The sequence below is a fragment of the Hemiscyllium ocellatum genome (assembly GCF_020745735.1).
Source record: "Hemiscyllium ocellatum isolate sHemOce1 chromosome 27 unlocalized genomic scaffold, sHemOce1.pat.X.cur. SUPER_27_unloc_3, whole genome shotgun sequence".
NCBI lineage: Eukaryota > Metazoa > Chordata > Chondrichthyes > Orectolobiformes > Hemiscylliidae > Hemiscyllium > Hemiscyllium ocellatum.
Window position 1 is genome coordinate 668,727 of NW_026867498.1, and position 13,902 is coordinate 682,628.

At 47.3% G+C, this 13,902-nt stretch overlaps 1 pseudogene; it reads right to left on the minus strand.

The window, feature by feature from the left end:
* Positions 1-13,902, minus strand: part of LOC132807998 (zinc finger protein 208-like) — a 216,732-nt pseudogene that overhangs the window by 88,940 nt on the left and 113,890 nt on the right.

Genomic DNA, 13,902 nt, shown 5'->3' on the forward strand with positions numbered 1-13,902 from the left:
CAAACTCACATGCACACGCTCTCATTCTCTCATGTACACACACACACTACTCTTTGGGGTGAAATTGTATTGGCAGAATTATATTTGCAGATACATTCAATTTTGTTCAAAAAGCACACAATCTGCAGGCAGTCAATCCATGTAATATTTTACAAATTCCGACTTTGGAAACAGAACCGGTCTGATTCTAGGTTGGAATACTGACAGACTCAAATCTCACACCTTTAATGCATTGTCTGAGCGGAGATATCTTTGTTTTATGAAACCTTATGTCATCTCAAGAACATTGTTACATATTAATGAACCAAAGCCTGCACCCATTCTAAGAGATGAAGACTATCTAAGTTTGTTCAATATATTCTATCAGTTGCATGACACTGATCTTTTGATATAAGTTCTGTGTCTTATGACGCTGTTCCATGAGGCTTATATATTGATGAGCTGAAAATGTGTTGCTGGAAAAGCGCAGCAGGTCAGGCAGCATCCAAGGGGCAAGAGAGTCGACATTTCGAGCTGAGAGACTTGGGTATTTTCTCATTGGAAAGAAGGCGGTTAAGGGGGGATTTGATAGAGACATAAAAGATGATCAGAGGATGTGATAGGGTAGACAGAGAAAGACTTTTTCCTAGGGTGATAACGTTAGCTTGTATGAGGGGGCATAACTACAAATTGAGGGGTGTCAGCTTTAAGACAGATGTCAGAGGCAAGGTCTTTACACAGAGAGTGGTAAGGGCGTGGAATGCCCTACCTGCTAAGGTAGTCAACTCAGCCACATTAGGGAGATTTAAACATTCCTTAGATAAGTGCATGGATGATTTTGGGATAGTGTAGGGGAACGAGCTGAGAATAGTTCACAGGTCAGCACAACATCGAGGGCCGAAGGGCCTGTTCTGCGCTGGATTGTTCTATGTTCTAAACTTAGTGCAGGAGGCTGAAAGAAATGAGCAGCTTTAAAACAAAAACCTCTTGGAGCTCAAAGCTTTCAATGAGAGTCTGAGCCCGGTGGTAAGTTCAGGTAACCTTTATTGCAACCCAACTTTGTTACAGCTTCAGATCCTCCCAGCAAAGAGGCAGAGAAAAAGTAGTTGCTTTTTGAACAGCTCAAGGTGAAAGTGCACACACCACTCCTCCCCTGTTCCCCCCACGCCCCCCACCTCACTGTCTTTACTATTGGTCAGCACCAAGCTGTCCCTTTGAAATTGGATCCTTGGTACAGCCGTAACCCAGAGGAAGTATTGCCTCACTCAGCAATTTCAACCCATACCCTGTCTCCAGTTAAGTTTCTCCCCGCTCCTTTACCAGGAAGGGGCAGTGTAGAGTCAACCAGACTGCTGTGGGTCTGGAGTCACGTGTAGGCAAGACCAGGTAAAGGATGCAGCTGGAACGACTTGAGTGTATCCTTTCCCACAATGGCGGTTCCCTTCCCTAACAAGGGAGTGAGGGAATCAGATGGGGGCTTTCTCCCCCTACCACCCCCTCCCTGAAGCGGTCTCATCTTTAGATTCCGAATTCCACATTTCTGACCGAATACCAATTCTGCCATCTGTCGTGGCGGGATTCGAACCCGGGAGTCCCCGGAACCGGGTTGATATTCCAATCGATAATGGGACTCGGCCGTCACTCCTTCAATCCCCCTGCGATGGCACGTGAACTCGCTGGTGGCTCCGCAGGTGGGAGGGGCGGGTGAAACCCTTCCCGCACTGAGAGCAGATGTACGGCTTCTCCCCGGTGTGGATCCGCTGGTGGCTCAGCAGGGTGGAGGAGTAGGTGAAGCCCTTCCCACACTGAGAGCAGGTGAATGGCCTCTCCCCGGTGTGGACATGCTGGTGGCTCATCAGGGTGGAGGACCGGGTAAAGGCCTTCCCGCACTGAGAGCAGATGTACGGCCTCTCCTCGGTGTGGACCCGCTGGTGGGTCAGCAGGGTGGAGGATGTGCTGAAGGCCTTCCCGCACTGAGAGCAGATGTACGGCCTCTCCTCGTTGTGGACCCGCTGGTGCTTCAGCAAGGTGGAGGATGTGCTGAAGCCCTTCCCACACTCGGGGCAGCTGAAGGGCCTCTGCCCCATGTGGACCCGCTGGTGGATCAGCAGGGCGGAGGAATCGCTGAAGGCCTTCCCACAATCAGGGCAGCTGAATGGCCTTTCCCCTGTGTGGATCCGCTGGTGCCTCTGCAGGTTGGTGTTGTTGGTAAAAGCCTTCCCGCACTCTGGGCAGTTGAACGGCCTCTCTCCTGTGTGGACCCGCTGGTGGGCCAACAGGGCAGAGAAAAACACGAAGGCCTTCCCGCACTCGGGGCAGCTGAAGGGCCTTTCCCCCGTGTGGTCCTGCTGGTGGGCCAGCAGGTGGGAGGAATATCTGAAGGCCTTCCCGTAGTCGGTGCAGGGGAATGGCCTCTCCCCGGTGTGACCGCGCCGATGAATCTCCAGGGCAGACAGGAAACGGAAGCCTTTCCCACAGTCCCCACACTTCCACGGTTTCTCCACAGGGCGGGATTCCTCGGGTTTCTCCATGGCCAAAGCTTCAGCTGCACACAAACACGTGTAGAGCCCCTCCCTGCCGTGAAATCCCCTTCCCAGGCCGTATAACTGTTTCAGGCTCCACACACAGTGCGCTGCAACAGTGGGGTCTCTCGTCCAGTCCCACTGATGCTGAAAACATACTCAGACAGGAATCAAAAAGCTTTGATTCCTCTCTCAGAAATCACGGCGAAAATCTTTGCTGGCCCCAGTGGACTGAGTGACTGTTAGACATTGACATCAAAGTGAGGACCGGAGATGCTGGAGAGTCAGTCGAAAAATGTGGCGCTGGAAAGTCACAGCGGAGTCAGGCAGCATCCGAGGAGCAGGAGGGTCAATGTTTCGGTTATAAGCCCTTCATCTGTTGATTTTAAAACTTCCCTCTTCAAATCTTCAAAAATTCTGTCAGAATAGATTACAAAAGTCATCACTGTCAGTGCAGGGTAGAAATTCTGAACAAGCAATTCTTTTCTTTTGTTATTCCACAAAATTGAAAGCACCATCCCACTCTCCCTCCCCCTCTGTTCTCACTCCGCTCTAACTAATTCCCCTGAAGGTGCTGATTCAGGATCTTACAGGGACAGAAAAAGCAAAAATGTCAAGACTGACATCTCTCTGAATTTTGGATACCTCCACCTGAAAGTTAATATCTTTCCCAACACTGGGATCCTGCTGAGAGTGAGCAGGTCTGATTTTGGGAAGCAAAAAAAAAGTGTGTCAATTCAGGGTGAACCTGCCTCTCAGCTTCTTGAGCAAGGACCAGACACAAGATGGTTAATGTCCCCAGGAAGGTGGGAGCAAAATGAGACGTCAAGGCATTAACGCTGACATTAGAGAGAAAGTGAACCTATTAACGTGGCAAAAGTTAGTGGAAAGCCAGAGTCATAGAGATGTACAGCACAGAAACAGACCCTTCTGTCCAACACGCCTGTACTGACCAGATATCCTAAATCAATCTAGTCCCATTTGCTGGTATGTGGCCCATAGCTGGGGTCATCCCCACCCCCTGTCCTGAGACCTTGATGCCTCCAAGCTGACCCTCAAAGGTTCAGTTTGTCCCTCCATTCTTTCCCAGTTGTCTTTTGTAGGTTTTGAAAACTTCCCCAATCCTCTGAGTATAGGATTTGGGAAGTTATGTTGTGGCTGTACAGGACATTGGTTAGGCCACATTTGGAATATTGTGTGCAATTCTGGTTTCCTTAGTATCGGTAAGATGTTGGGAAACTTCAAAGTGTTCAGAAAAAATGTACAAGGATGTTGCCAGGGTTGGAGGATGTGATCTATAGGGAGGCGAGGGCTGTTTCCCCTCAGCGTTGGAGGCTAAGGAGTAACCTATAAAATCATGAAGGGCATGGATAGGATAAATAGACAAAGCCTTCTCCAGGGGAGGGGGTTGGGGGGAAATGAGTCCAGAACTAGAGGGCATATGTTTAGAGTGAGGGGAAAAGATACAAATGAGATCTGAGGTGAAACCTTTTCACACAGAGGGTATTACGTGTATGGAATGAGCTGCCAGAGGAAATGGTGGAGGCCAGTACAATTGCAACATTTAAAAGACATCTGGACAGGTGTATGAACAGGAAGGGTTTGAAGGGATATGGGCCAAATGCTGGCAGTTGGGATGAGATTGGGTTGGGATATCTGGTTGGCATGAACAGGTTGAACCGAAGGGTCTATTTCTAAGCTGTACATCTCCATGACTAGTTGGACCACTTCCCGCTCCTCCGCCCTTGAGCCCCAGTTTTCTCATTTTCCCTCCCCCCACCTTGTCTCAGTCCCAACCCTCGAACTCAGCACCACCTGCCCAACCTGCAATCTTCTTCCTGACCTCTCCACCCTCACCCCCGCTCCCACTCCGGCCTATCAGCTTCACCTTAACATCCTTCCACCTATCGCATTTCCAACGTCCCTCCCCCAAGTCCCTCCTCCCTTCCTTTTATCTTAGCCTGCTTGGCACACTTTCCTCATTCCTGAAGAAGGGCTCATGCCCGAAACGTGGATTCTCCTGATCCTTGGATGCTGCCTGACCTGCTGCGCTTTTCCAGCAACACATTTTCGGCTCTGATCTCCAGCATCTGCAGTCCTCACTTTCTCCTCTTGCTAATATACCACTTGCCTTGCTGATTGCTTGCTACACCTGTCTGACAAATGACAGTGACTGGTGTAGAAGGATGCTGAGGCCTCTTTGTCCATCCACACATCATTCCTGATAAAGGGCTCATGTCCAAAATGTTAACTCTCCTGCTCCTCGGATGCTGCCTAACCTCCCGTGCTCTTCCAGTACCACAATGTTTGACCCTGATCTCCAGCATCTGCAGTTCTCACTTTCTCCACATTCAAATACATCTCCATTTAAACAATGCACTTCCTTTCTGCGTTTTTTTTCCACAGCCAAGGCTATGACTTCATATTGTGGTACTGCATTTGCCATTGTGGTCTTCTCTATATCGGAGAGCGAGTGCAAACTTGGGGAACGATTCGCTGAACATCGCAGCTGTGCCCGCAGAGGGCGACCAGACCTCTCAGTAACCACCCATTCCAATTTCCTTCCCACCCCCTTTCTGACATGACCATCTTTGGCCTCCTCCATTGCCACAACGAATCTAACCGCAAATTGGAGGGACAACACCTCATCTTCCGGGCAGCCTGCAGCCCGAAGGACTCAACGTTGAGTTTTCCAATTTCAAAAAACCTCCCTCTCCATTCCCTGACTCCATTCCCATCCCCGCCCTCCTCCCTGCCACCAACAAGATTCATTCCTCCTATTGACCAACCAGGTCGTACCCTCTAACTGTCTTGACCTTTTCCCACTTCACCCCCACCCCCTTTTCTCTGCAGCTTCTGCACCCAGCCCCAGCCCTGAATTTTTGTATGTCTTTTCCCCTTGTTGTTGGAGAACTGGAGGGCATAGGTTTAGGGTGAGACGGGAAAGATTTCTGAGGGTCCGAAGGGGCAATCCTTTCGCACAGAGGGTGTATGGAATGAATGCGGATATGGATAGGAAAGATTCAGAGGGGTAAGGGGCGACATGCTGCCAAATGGATCACTAGAGTAATTAGGACATCTGGTCAGCGTGGACCGCAGGGTCTGTTTCTGCGCTCTACAACTCTGAGTCTATCTTTAGATAGTATGGAAAATAAAGAGCATGAAAGCATGGGAAGGGTTAGAGCATGGAGACTACTGCCAATTTGTTGCAAAGGATAGTGGAAAGCTCTTACACCAATTAGCAGAGTAAGGTTGAGGCTGAAAGGTCACTATGGCAAGATGAGATAACAGTCAGTAAAGTTAGCCTCACCTGCTAAATATGATTGACAGGACGGGGACAATAAATATTTGGGACATGACATCAAATATCTAATTAATAATGAGTAGAGTCAGTCTGCTTGAGACTATTGATAATAAATATCTAATCATGACATTAGGAAAATATTAAGTAGGGTCTGGAATGCAAGACCGTTGTTGCAAAAGCTGACATTAAATCTCCAACTGTGACATTAGAATAACATTAAGTAGAATGTAGGAAAAAACTGTGAGGTCACAAATAAAGAGATAATGGGAACTAACATCACTGGTTTATTGTGTAGCTAGCGTGAGGAACTTTTGATTAATATAGTTGGACATGCTAACAAACACACTGGTCAGCTGGAGAAAACACTGCCTCCTCTGTCCAGGAATAAACGCTGGAAAGGTTGTATTGTTCCTAGGGAGGAGGATGGTCTCTGGCTACACTCTGATATCTATCAGCTAGTAAATGGGGCAGAACTATGGAATTTAATCTCCAGGCATTCTGCGAAATTTAATAAGAGAAGGAAGGAAGTAATAAATAGTAGATCCCTACAGAGTGCTGAGGAACAAAGTGTCCTTGCTGTCCAAGTTCAGAAATCCCTGAAGGTATCAGTATAGGTCAAACTGATTGAACAGCCTGCAGGTTGTGCATTTTTTGAGAAAAATAGAATGTATCTGCAAATATAATTCTGCAAATACAAATTCACCCCCATGGATGTACGTGTTTATGTGTGTGAATGAGACAGAGTAAAGTCTATTGCGTGCTGTATATCCCGATGTCTACTTGATAACAGATGCTTTAATTCTGCTGGCGTAAATATTGTTATAAATCATAGCTGTTATAAATCATAAATCCCAGCTAGGACTACACTGTGTGTCTGGATGGTTGACAGGCTGGGGATTGTGGCTTGGGTCTTAATTGACCGAATGTTTTATTGTTCCAGAAGGTGTAGGGGTGGGGGTCAAAGCTTGAGCAGAAATCCAGCAGAGCAGAACAGACCAATATCTTACTCTGTGGGTACAGGGACATCAGAGGACAGACAAATCAGGACCTGAATCCAAGCTAACACTAGACTTCCCTGTGATCAGTGCTTTGATGAGCAGCGCCAAGCGTCTACCTTCACCTCGCTTCCCATTTGACTATCACCTTGATATTCAGGATCCAATCCTTGTCATCCTGAAGCCATGCCTCTGTAAGGAGTCTCAGATCATAATTATTCTCTTCAATGAGTGCAGTCAATTTTGTTACAATGCACCACACATTCAGAAACATCGTTTTTAGTTTCAAGTTTTGTGATCTTCAGAATCCGGTTTTGATTGCTGGTACATTTACTCACCTTGTCCCTTTCTATCGTTCTCTGATGTTCATTTTCCACATCACTATATTGCTCACCGGCCTTGATTTGGATTGGCCATGCTAAATTGTCCATAATGTACAGGCATGTGAAGGTTAGATGGGGTAGCCAGGGGAAATGCAGGGTTAGAGTTTCATAGTAAAAGAAGTAGTAGTTGGCCATTTGGCCCATCGAATCTGCTCCACCGTTCATTATGATCATGGCTGATATATGCGTCATCTGAGATCCTCCTCCTCCCTGCATTGTCCCAACTACCCTTAATTCCCATACCATGCAAATACCCATCCAACTGTGTTTTGAATATTCTTAATGAAGATGCCTCTACTGCTTCCTTGGGCAGGGAATTCCACAGATTGACTACTCTCTGGGAAAAGCAGTTCCTCCTCATCTCTGTCCTAAATCTACTCTCCTCAACTCAAGGCCTGGTCTCATCCTGGGTAGGGTAGGGCTTCATCCCCACAGTGCAATAAATTCCCAGTTTCCACCAAACTCCCAGATGTACTCACTCACTCAGTTGCTGTCTCACAAACGAAATACTTCATTGTAACTTCTTTTGCTCCCAGTAAGGGCAACCCATCTTGGAAAGCTGCTCTGAAAGTCCAACCACACTTCTGCATTCACCAGAGACAATTCCCGGATAACAGCACAGAAACAGACCCTCCAACCAAACACGTCCATGCTGACCAAATATCCTAAATTAACCTTGTCTCATTTGCCCATTTATCCCTCTAATCTCTTCCTATTCATGTACCCATCAAGATGGGTTTTAAATGTTGTACCTGTTCCAGCCTCCACCACTTCCTCTGGCAGTTCGTTCCATACATGCACCACCCTCTGTGTGAAAATGTTGTCCCTCATGTCCCTTTCCCCACTCACCTAAAATCTATGCCACTTTAGTTCTGGACTCTCCTACCCTGGGGAAAGACCTTGCCCCTTATAAAGGTTAACCCTCAGTGTCCGATGTGCAGAAAGTGAGACCTGCAGATGCTGGAATCAGAGTCTAAAAGTGTGGGGCTGAAAAAGCACAGCAGAACAGGCAGTATCGGAGGAGTGGGAGAGTCGACATTTCAGGCCCGAGCCCTTCATCAGGAATGATGCAGGGATGTACAAAGGGACCTCAGCGTCCTTCTCCACCAGTCATCAGACAGATGCACAAGCAATCAGCAAGGCAAGTGGTATATTTGGAAGATGAACTGGGATTAGCAGAGGGGATGTCATCCTGCAGTTAGGGGGTCATTGAATATATCCAAGGCTGAGTTCATCTGTTTTTTGATCAGAGTGTGGGTTTTTATGTTGTGTGGATCAGGTGATTTTTTTTGTTGACAGTGGTTTATGTGTTGGATGCAGGTACAATAACCACGTTTGAAGTGGAAGGCAAGAAAGTTTTAAGACCACGACAGAACAGTTAGTTAGACAGCACAGAAACGGACCCTTCAGCCCTACTATTCCATGCTGACTATGTTTCAGTGCCACTTGCCAATGTTTGGCACATATCCCCCCGCACCTTCCCGATTCATGTACTTATCCAAATGTCTTTTAAAGGTTGCATCTGTACGTGCATCCACCACTTCCTCTGGATATTCATTCCATACATGAACCACTCTCTGTTTATGAAAACCTTTTCCGGATTCTGTCCACTTCGTGGATTCATTTCCCTTTCCGTTCGGTTGGTGCAAGTCAAAAATTGAAGCCCAGAATGGAAAAAAATGAAAAAGGAGAAGAGAGCGGTGTACTGGCGGAGTAAGGAGGTTGCAGTCTGGAACAAACTCAATCTTCATTCAGAGAGAGGAGCAGCACCTTCCGAAGCTCGTGTTCCAGCTTCTGCATTCAGACAACAGGAAGGCTCTGATTGGCAGGAGGACCTATATCCTTCCGGTCCTCCAGGGCTTCCGATTGGCCCACCAAAAGAAAGTCGCGATGCGTGCGGCGAGGAGCACGCGCAGTATGCTCTCTGGTGATGCTGCTGTTCCTGACAGAATTTGTGTCCAAGTGCCAAGAGAAGTAAAAAAAGGGGAGATCCACCCTTTCTTCCCCCCTGTGATATTTACCTTTCCTACACGCCCCATGACTTTATAAATCGAAATAAGGTCACCAGTCAACTTGTGGTCGTCGATAGGGCGACTAGAAGTGGACTCAGTACTCTACACGTGGTCTCACCAATATCCTGTACAACCTCAATGTGATGTCCCAACTCCTACACTGAACGGTGTGAACAATGAAGGCAAGTGTGCCAAACGCCTCCTTCACCACCCTGTCCAGCAATGATGCAACTTTCAAAGAACTACGTCCCCGATTTGGAGATGCCGGTGTTGGACTGGGGTGTACGAAGTTAAAAATCACCCCACCCTCTGTCCAGCCCCCCCAGTCTTTCTCTCACTCCACCCTCTGTCCAGCCCCCCCAGTCTTTCTCTCACTCCACCCTCTGTCCAGCACCCCCAGTCTTTCTCTCACCCCACCCTCTGTCCCCCCCGTCTTTCTCTCACTCCACCCTTTGCCCCCCGTCTTTCTCTCACCCCACCCTCTGTCCCCCCATCTTTCTCTCACCCCACCCTCTGTCCCCCCCAGTCTTTCTCTCACCCCACCCTTTGCCGCCCCCCCCCTCCCCCCCGAGTCTTTTTCTCCTCGTACCATGAAATTGGTTCTGACTGTTGTCGTGGATAAAATGTAGAGAAGGACCAGGAGACGCAGAGAGTTCTTCAAGATGTAGGTCGTTTATTTGCAAACAAAAAGACCGTGACACTCGAAAAGCAGATTCTCGAATGCCCACAAACCTCAGGGTCTGTGGTTCTAAAATATCTTTTTTTTAATCATGTTTGTGTTAGCTTATCAGCATGTCCAACTATATTTATCAACGTACCTCAGCCTAGCTACACAATAAGCCAGTGATGTTAGTTCCCATTATCTCTTTAGTTGTACATTCTACTTCATGTTATTCCAATGTCTCGGTTAGAGATTTAATGTCAGCTTTTGCAACAACGGTCTTTCATTCTAGACCCTACTTAATATTTTCCTAATGTCATGATTAGATATTTATTGTCAGTAGTTTCAAGCAGGCTGACTCTACTCACTAACAATTAGATATTTAATGTCATGTCCCAAATATTTATTGTCCCAATAATGATACTTAGCAGATGAGGCTAACTTTACTAACTGTGTTATCTCATCTTGCCATAGTGACCTTTCAGCCTCAACCTTACTCTGCTAATTGGTGTAAGAGTGTTCCACTATCCTTTGCAACTGTAGTGGACAGCGAAGAGAGTTACCTCAGATTACAACAGGATCTGAACCAGGTGGGCCAATGGGCTGAGAAGTGGCAGATGGAGTTTAATTCAGATAAATGCGAGGTGCTGCATTTTGGGAAAGCAAATCTTAGCAGGACTTATACACTTGATGGTGAGGTCCTAGGGAGTGTAGCTGAACAAAGAGACCTTGGAGTGCAGGTTCATAGCTTCTTGAAAGTGGAGTCACAGGTAGATAAGATAGTGAAGAAGACGTTTGGTATGCTTTCCTTTATTGGTCAGAGTATTGAGTACAGTAGTTGGGAGGTCATGTTGCGGTTGTACAGGACATTGGTTAGGCCACTGTTGGAATATTGCATGCAATTCCGGTCTCCTTCCTATCGGAAAGATGTTGTGAAATGTGAAAGGGTTCGGAAAAGATTTACAAGGATGTTGCCAGTGTTGGAGAATTTGAGCTATATGGACAGGCTGGGGCTGATTCCCTGGTGCGTCAGAGACTTGTGGCGGGGGGGTGACCTTATAGAGGTTTACAAAATTATGAGGGGCATGGATAGGATAAATAGGCAAAGTCTTTTCCCTGGGGAGTCCAGAACTAGAGGGCATAGGTTTAGGGTGAGAGGGGAAAAATATTAAAGAGACCTAAGGGGCAACATTTTCATGCAGAGGGTGGTACATGTATGGAATGAGCTGCCAGAGGAAGTGGTGGAGGCTGGTACAATTGCAACATTTAAGAGGCATTTGGATGGGTATATGAATACGAAGGGTTTGGAGGGATATGGGCTGGGTGCTGGCAAGTGAGACTAGATTGGGTTGGGATATCTGGTCGGCATGGACGGGTTGGACCGAAGGGTGTGTTTCCATGCTGTACATCTCTCTATGACTCTATGAACTGGAAATGGTCTCCATGCTCTAACACTTCCCATGCTTTCATGCTCTTTATTTTCCATACTATCTAAAAATAGAGTCACAGAGCTGTAGAGCACAGAAACAAACCCTTCAGTCTATGCCGACCAGATGCCAGCATGTCGCCTCTTATCCCTCTGAATCTTTCCTATTCATATCCCCATCCAGATGATGTAATTGTACCAGCCCCCTCCACGTAATCTGACAGTTCATTCCATACACATACCCCCTCTGTGCGAAAGGATTGCCCCTTCGGACCCTCAGAAATCTTTCCCCTCTCACCCTAAACCTATGCCCTCCAGTTCTGGTCTCGGTGCCTTGCCCCCACAACAAGGGGAGACGACATACAAAAGTTGAGCAACCAGACAAAATGCAAAAGAAATCAAATATCGAGACGCCGGAAAAAAAAATTGTGGCTCTATCTTTTTTCCCCCGTTGGCATTTGGACACTTAAAATCGGTCAGGAACACCAACATCCCCATAGAGCATACTGCGCATGTTTGCCAGTGTCAGCAACGCAGTGCGCATGCTTACCAGTGTCAGCAAGACACTGAGCATGCTCATCGCTGGACGCAAAAAAGGCGCGAAACCTTCTTTTGATGGACCAAGAGGCAACCTTGGAGGACCGGAAGGAGCCTGGTCCTTCTGTCAATCAGAGTCAGCCCATTGTCTGAATGCGGAAGTCGGACCATGAGCTTCTCAAGCTGCAGCTCCTGATCCTCTCTCTCTGAATAAAGATAGAGCTTTACCCAGACTGCACATTCCTTCCTCTGTCCCAGATCTGAGAGTACGGCACTATTTTGCTCCCATTCCATATCTTTTTCATTCTGGGGTTCAGTTGTTGACTTGCAGCAACTGAAAGAAAAGAGAGTGAATCCGGAAGGGGACAGACTCTGGAAACGCTGGTCCAGGTCTGTGTCTCAATTTGCCAAATAGACAGGAGGTGGAGAAGTCGACGTTTCAGGTGTAACCCTTCCTCGGGGCTGGGGCTGGGGCTGGCTGGAGAAACTGCACATAAAGGGGGTGGGAGTGAAGTGGAGATAGGTCAAGACAGGTAGAGGCTACGACCTGGTTGGTCAATGGGAGGAATGCATGTGGTTGCTGGCAAAGAACAAGGAGGGAGGTTTTTTTGAAATTGGAAAACTCAACGTTGAGTCCTTCAGGCTGTAGGCTGCCTGGAAGATGAGGTGTGGTCCCTTCAATTTGCAGTTAGGTTCGTTGTGGCAATGGAGGAGGCCAAAGATGGTCATGTCAGAAAAGGGAATTGTAATGGGTGGTGACTGGGAGGTCTGGTCGGCTCTGTGGACCCAGCTGTGATGCTCAGTGAACCGTTCCCCAAGTTTGCGCTCGCTCTCCCCGATATAGAGAGGACCACAATTGGCAAACACAGGACCACGATATGAAATTATAGCTTTGGCTGTGGCAAAGAAAAACAGAAAGGAGGTGCATTGTTTAAATGGAGATGTATTTGAATGTGGAGAAAGTGAGAACTGCAGATGCTGGAGATCAGGCTCAAACATTGTGGTACTGGAAAAGCACGGTAGGTTAGGCAGCATCTTAGGAGCAGGAGTGTTGACGTTTTGGGCACGAGCCCTTCATCTAGACTGATGTGTGGATGGGCAAAGATGCCTCAGTGTCCTCCTACTCCAGTCACTGCCAGTTGTCAGACAGATGTAGGAAGCAATCAGCAAGGCAAGCGTTATATTAGCAAGAGGAATTGAGTTCACAAGTGGGATGTCTTCCTGCAGTTAGGGTGTCATTGAGTATATTCAAGGCTGAGTTCATCTGATTTTTGAACAAAGAAGTGGATGTTTGTGGGGGAAGGCTAGAACATGGTTTAAGACCAGTACAGAATGGTTCCAGAGTCATACAACATAGAAACAGACCCTTTGGTCCAACTCATCCATGGTGGGACCAACAATCTGGTCCCACCTGTCAGCACCTGGCCCACATCCCTCAAAATCCTTCCCATTCATATACCCATCCAGATGCCTTTTAAATATTGCAATTGTACTAACTTCCACCTCCGACAGCTCATTCCAAACATGTACCACCCTCGGTGTGAAAAGGTTGCTCCTCAGATCTCTTCTGTATCTTTCCCCCCTCACCCTAAACCTATGCCCTCTAGTTCTGGACCCACCCCCTCCTGGGAAAAGACCTTGGCTATTTATCCTATTCATGCCCTTCATAATTTTATAAACCTCTATAAGGTTACTCCTTAGTCTCCAACGCTCCAGGGAAAACAGCCCTAGCCTCCAAACAGAACAAATCCTCCAACCCTGGCAACATCCTTGTAAATTTTTCTGAACCCTTTCAAGTTTCACAACATCTTACTGATAGTAAGGAAACCAGAATTGCACACAATATTCCAAATGTGGCCTAACCAATGTCCTGTACAGCCACAACATAACTTCCCAAATCCTATACTCAGAGGATTGGGAAAGTTTTCAAAACCTACAAAAGACAACTGGGAAAGAATAGAGGACAAACGAAACCTTCGAGGGTCAGCTTGGAGGCATCAAGGTCTCAGGACAGGGTGGGGATGACCCCAGCTATGGGCCACATGCCAGCAAATGGGACTAGATTAATTTAGGATATCTGGTC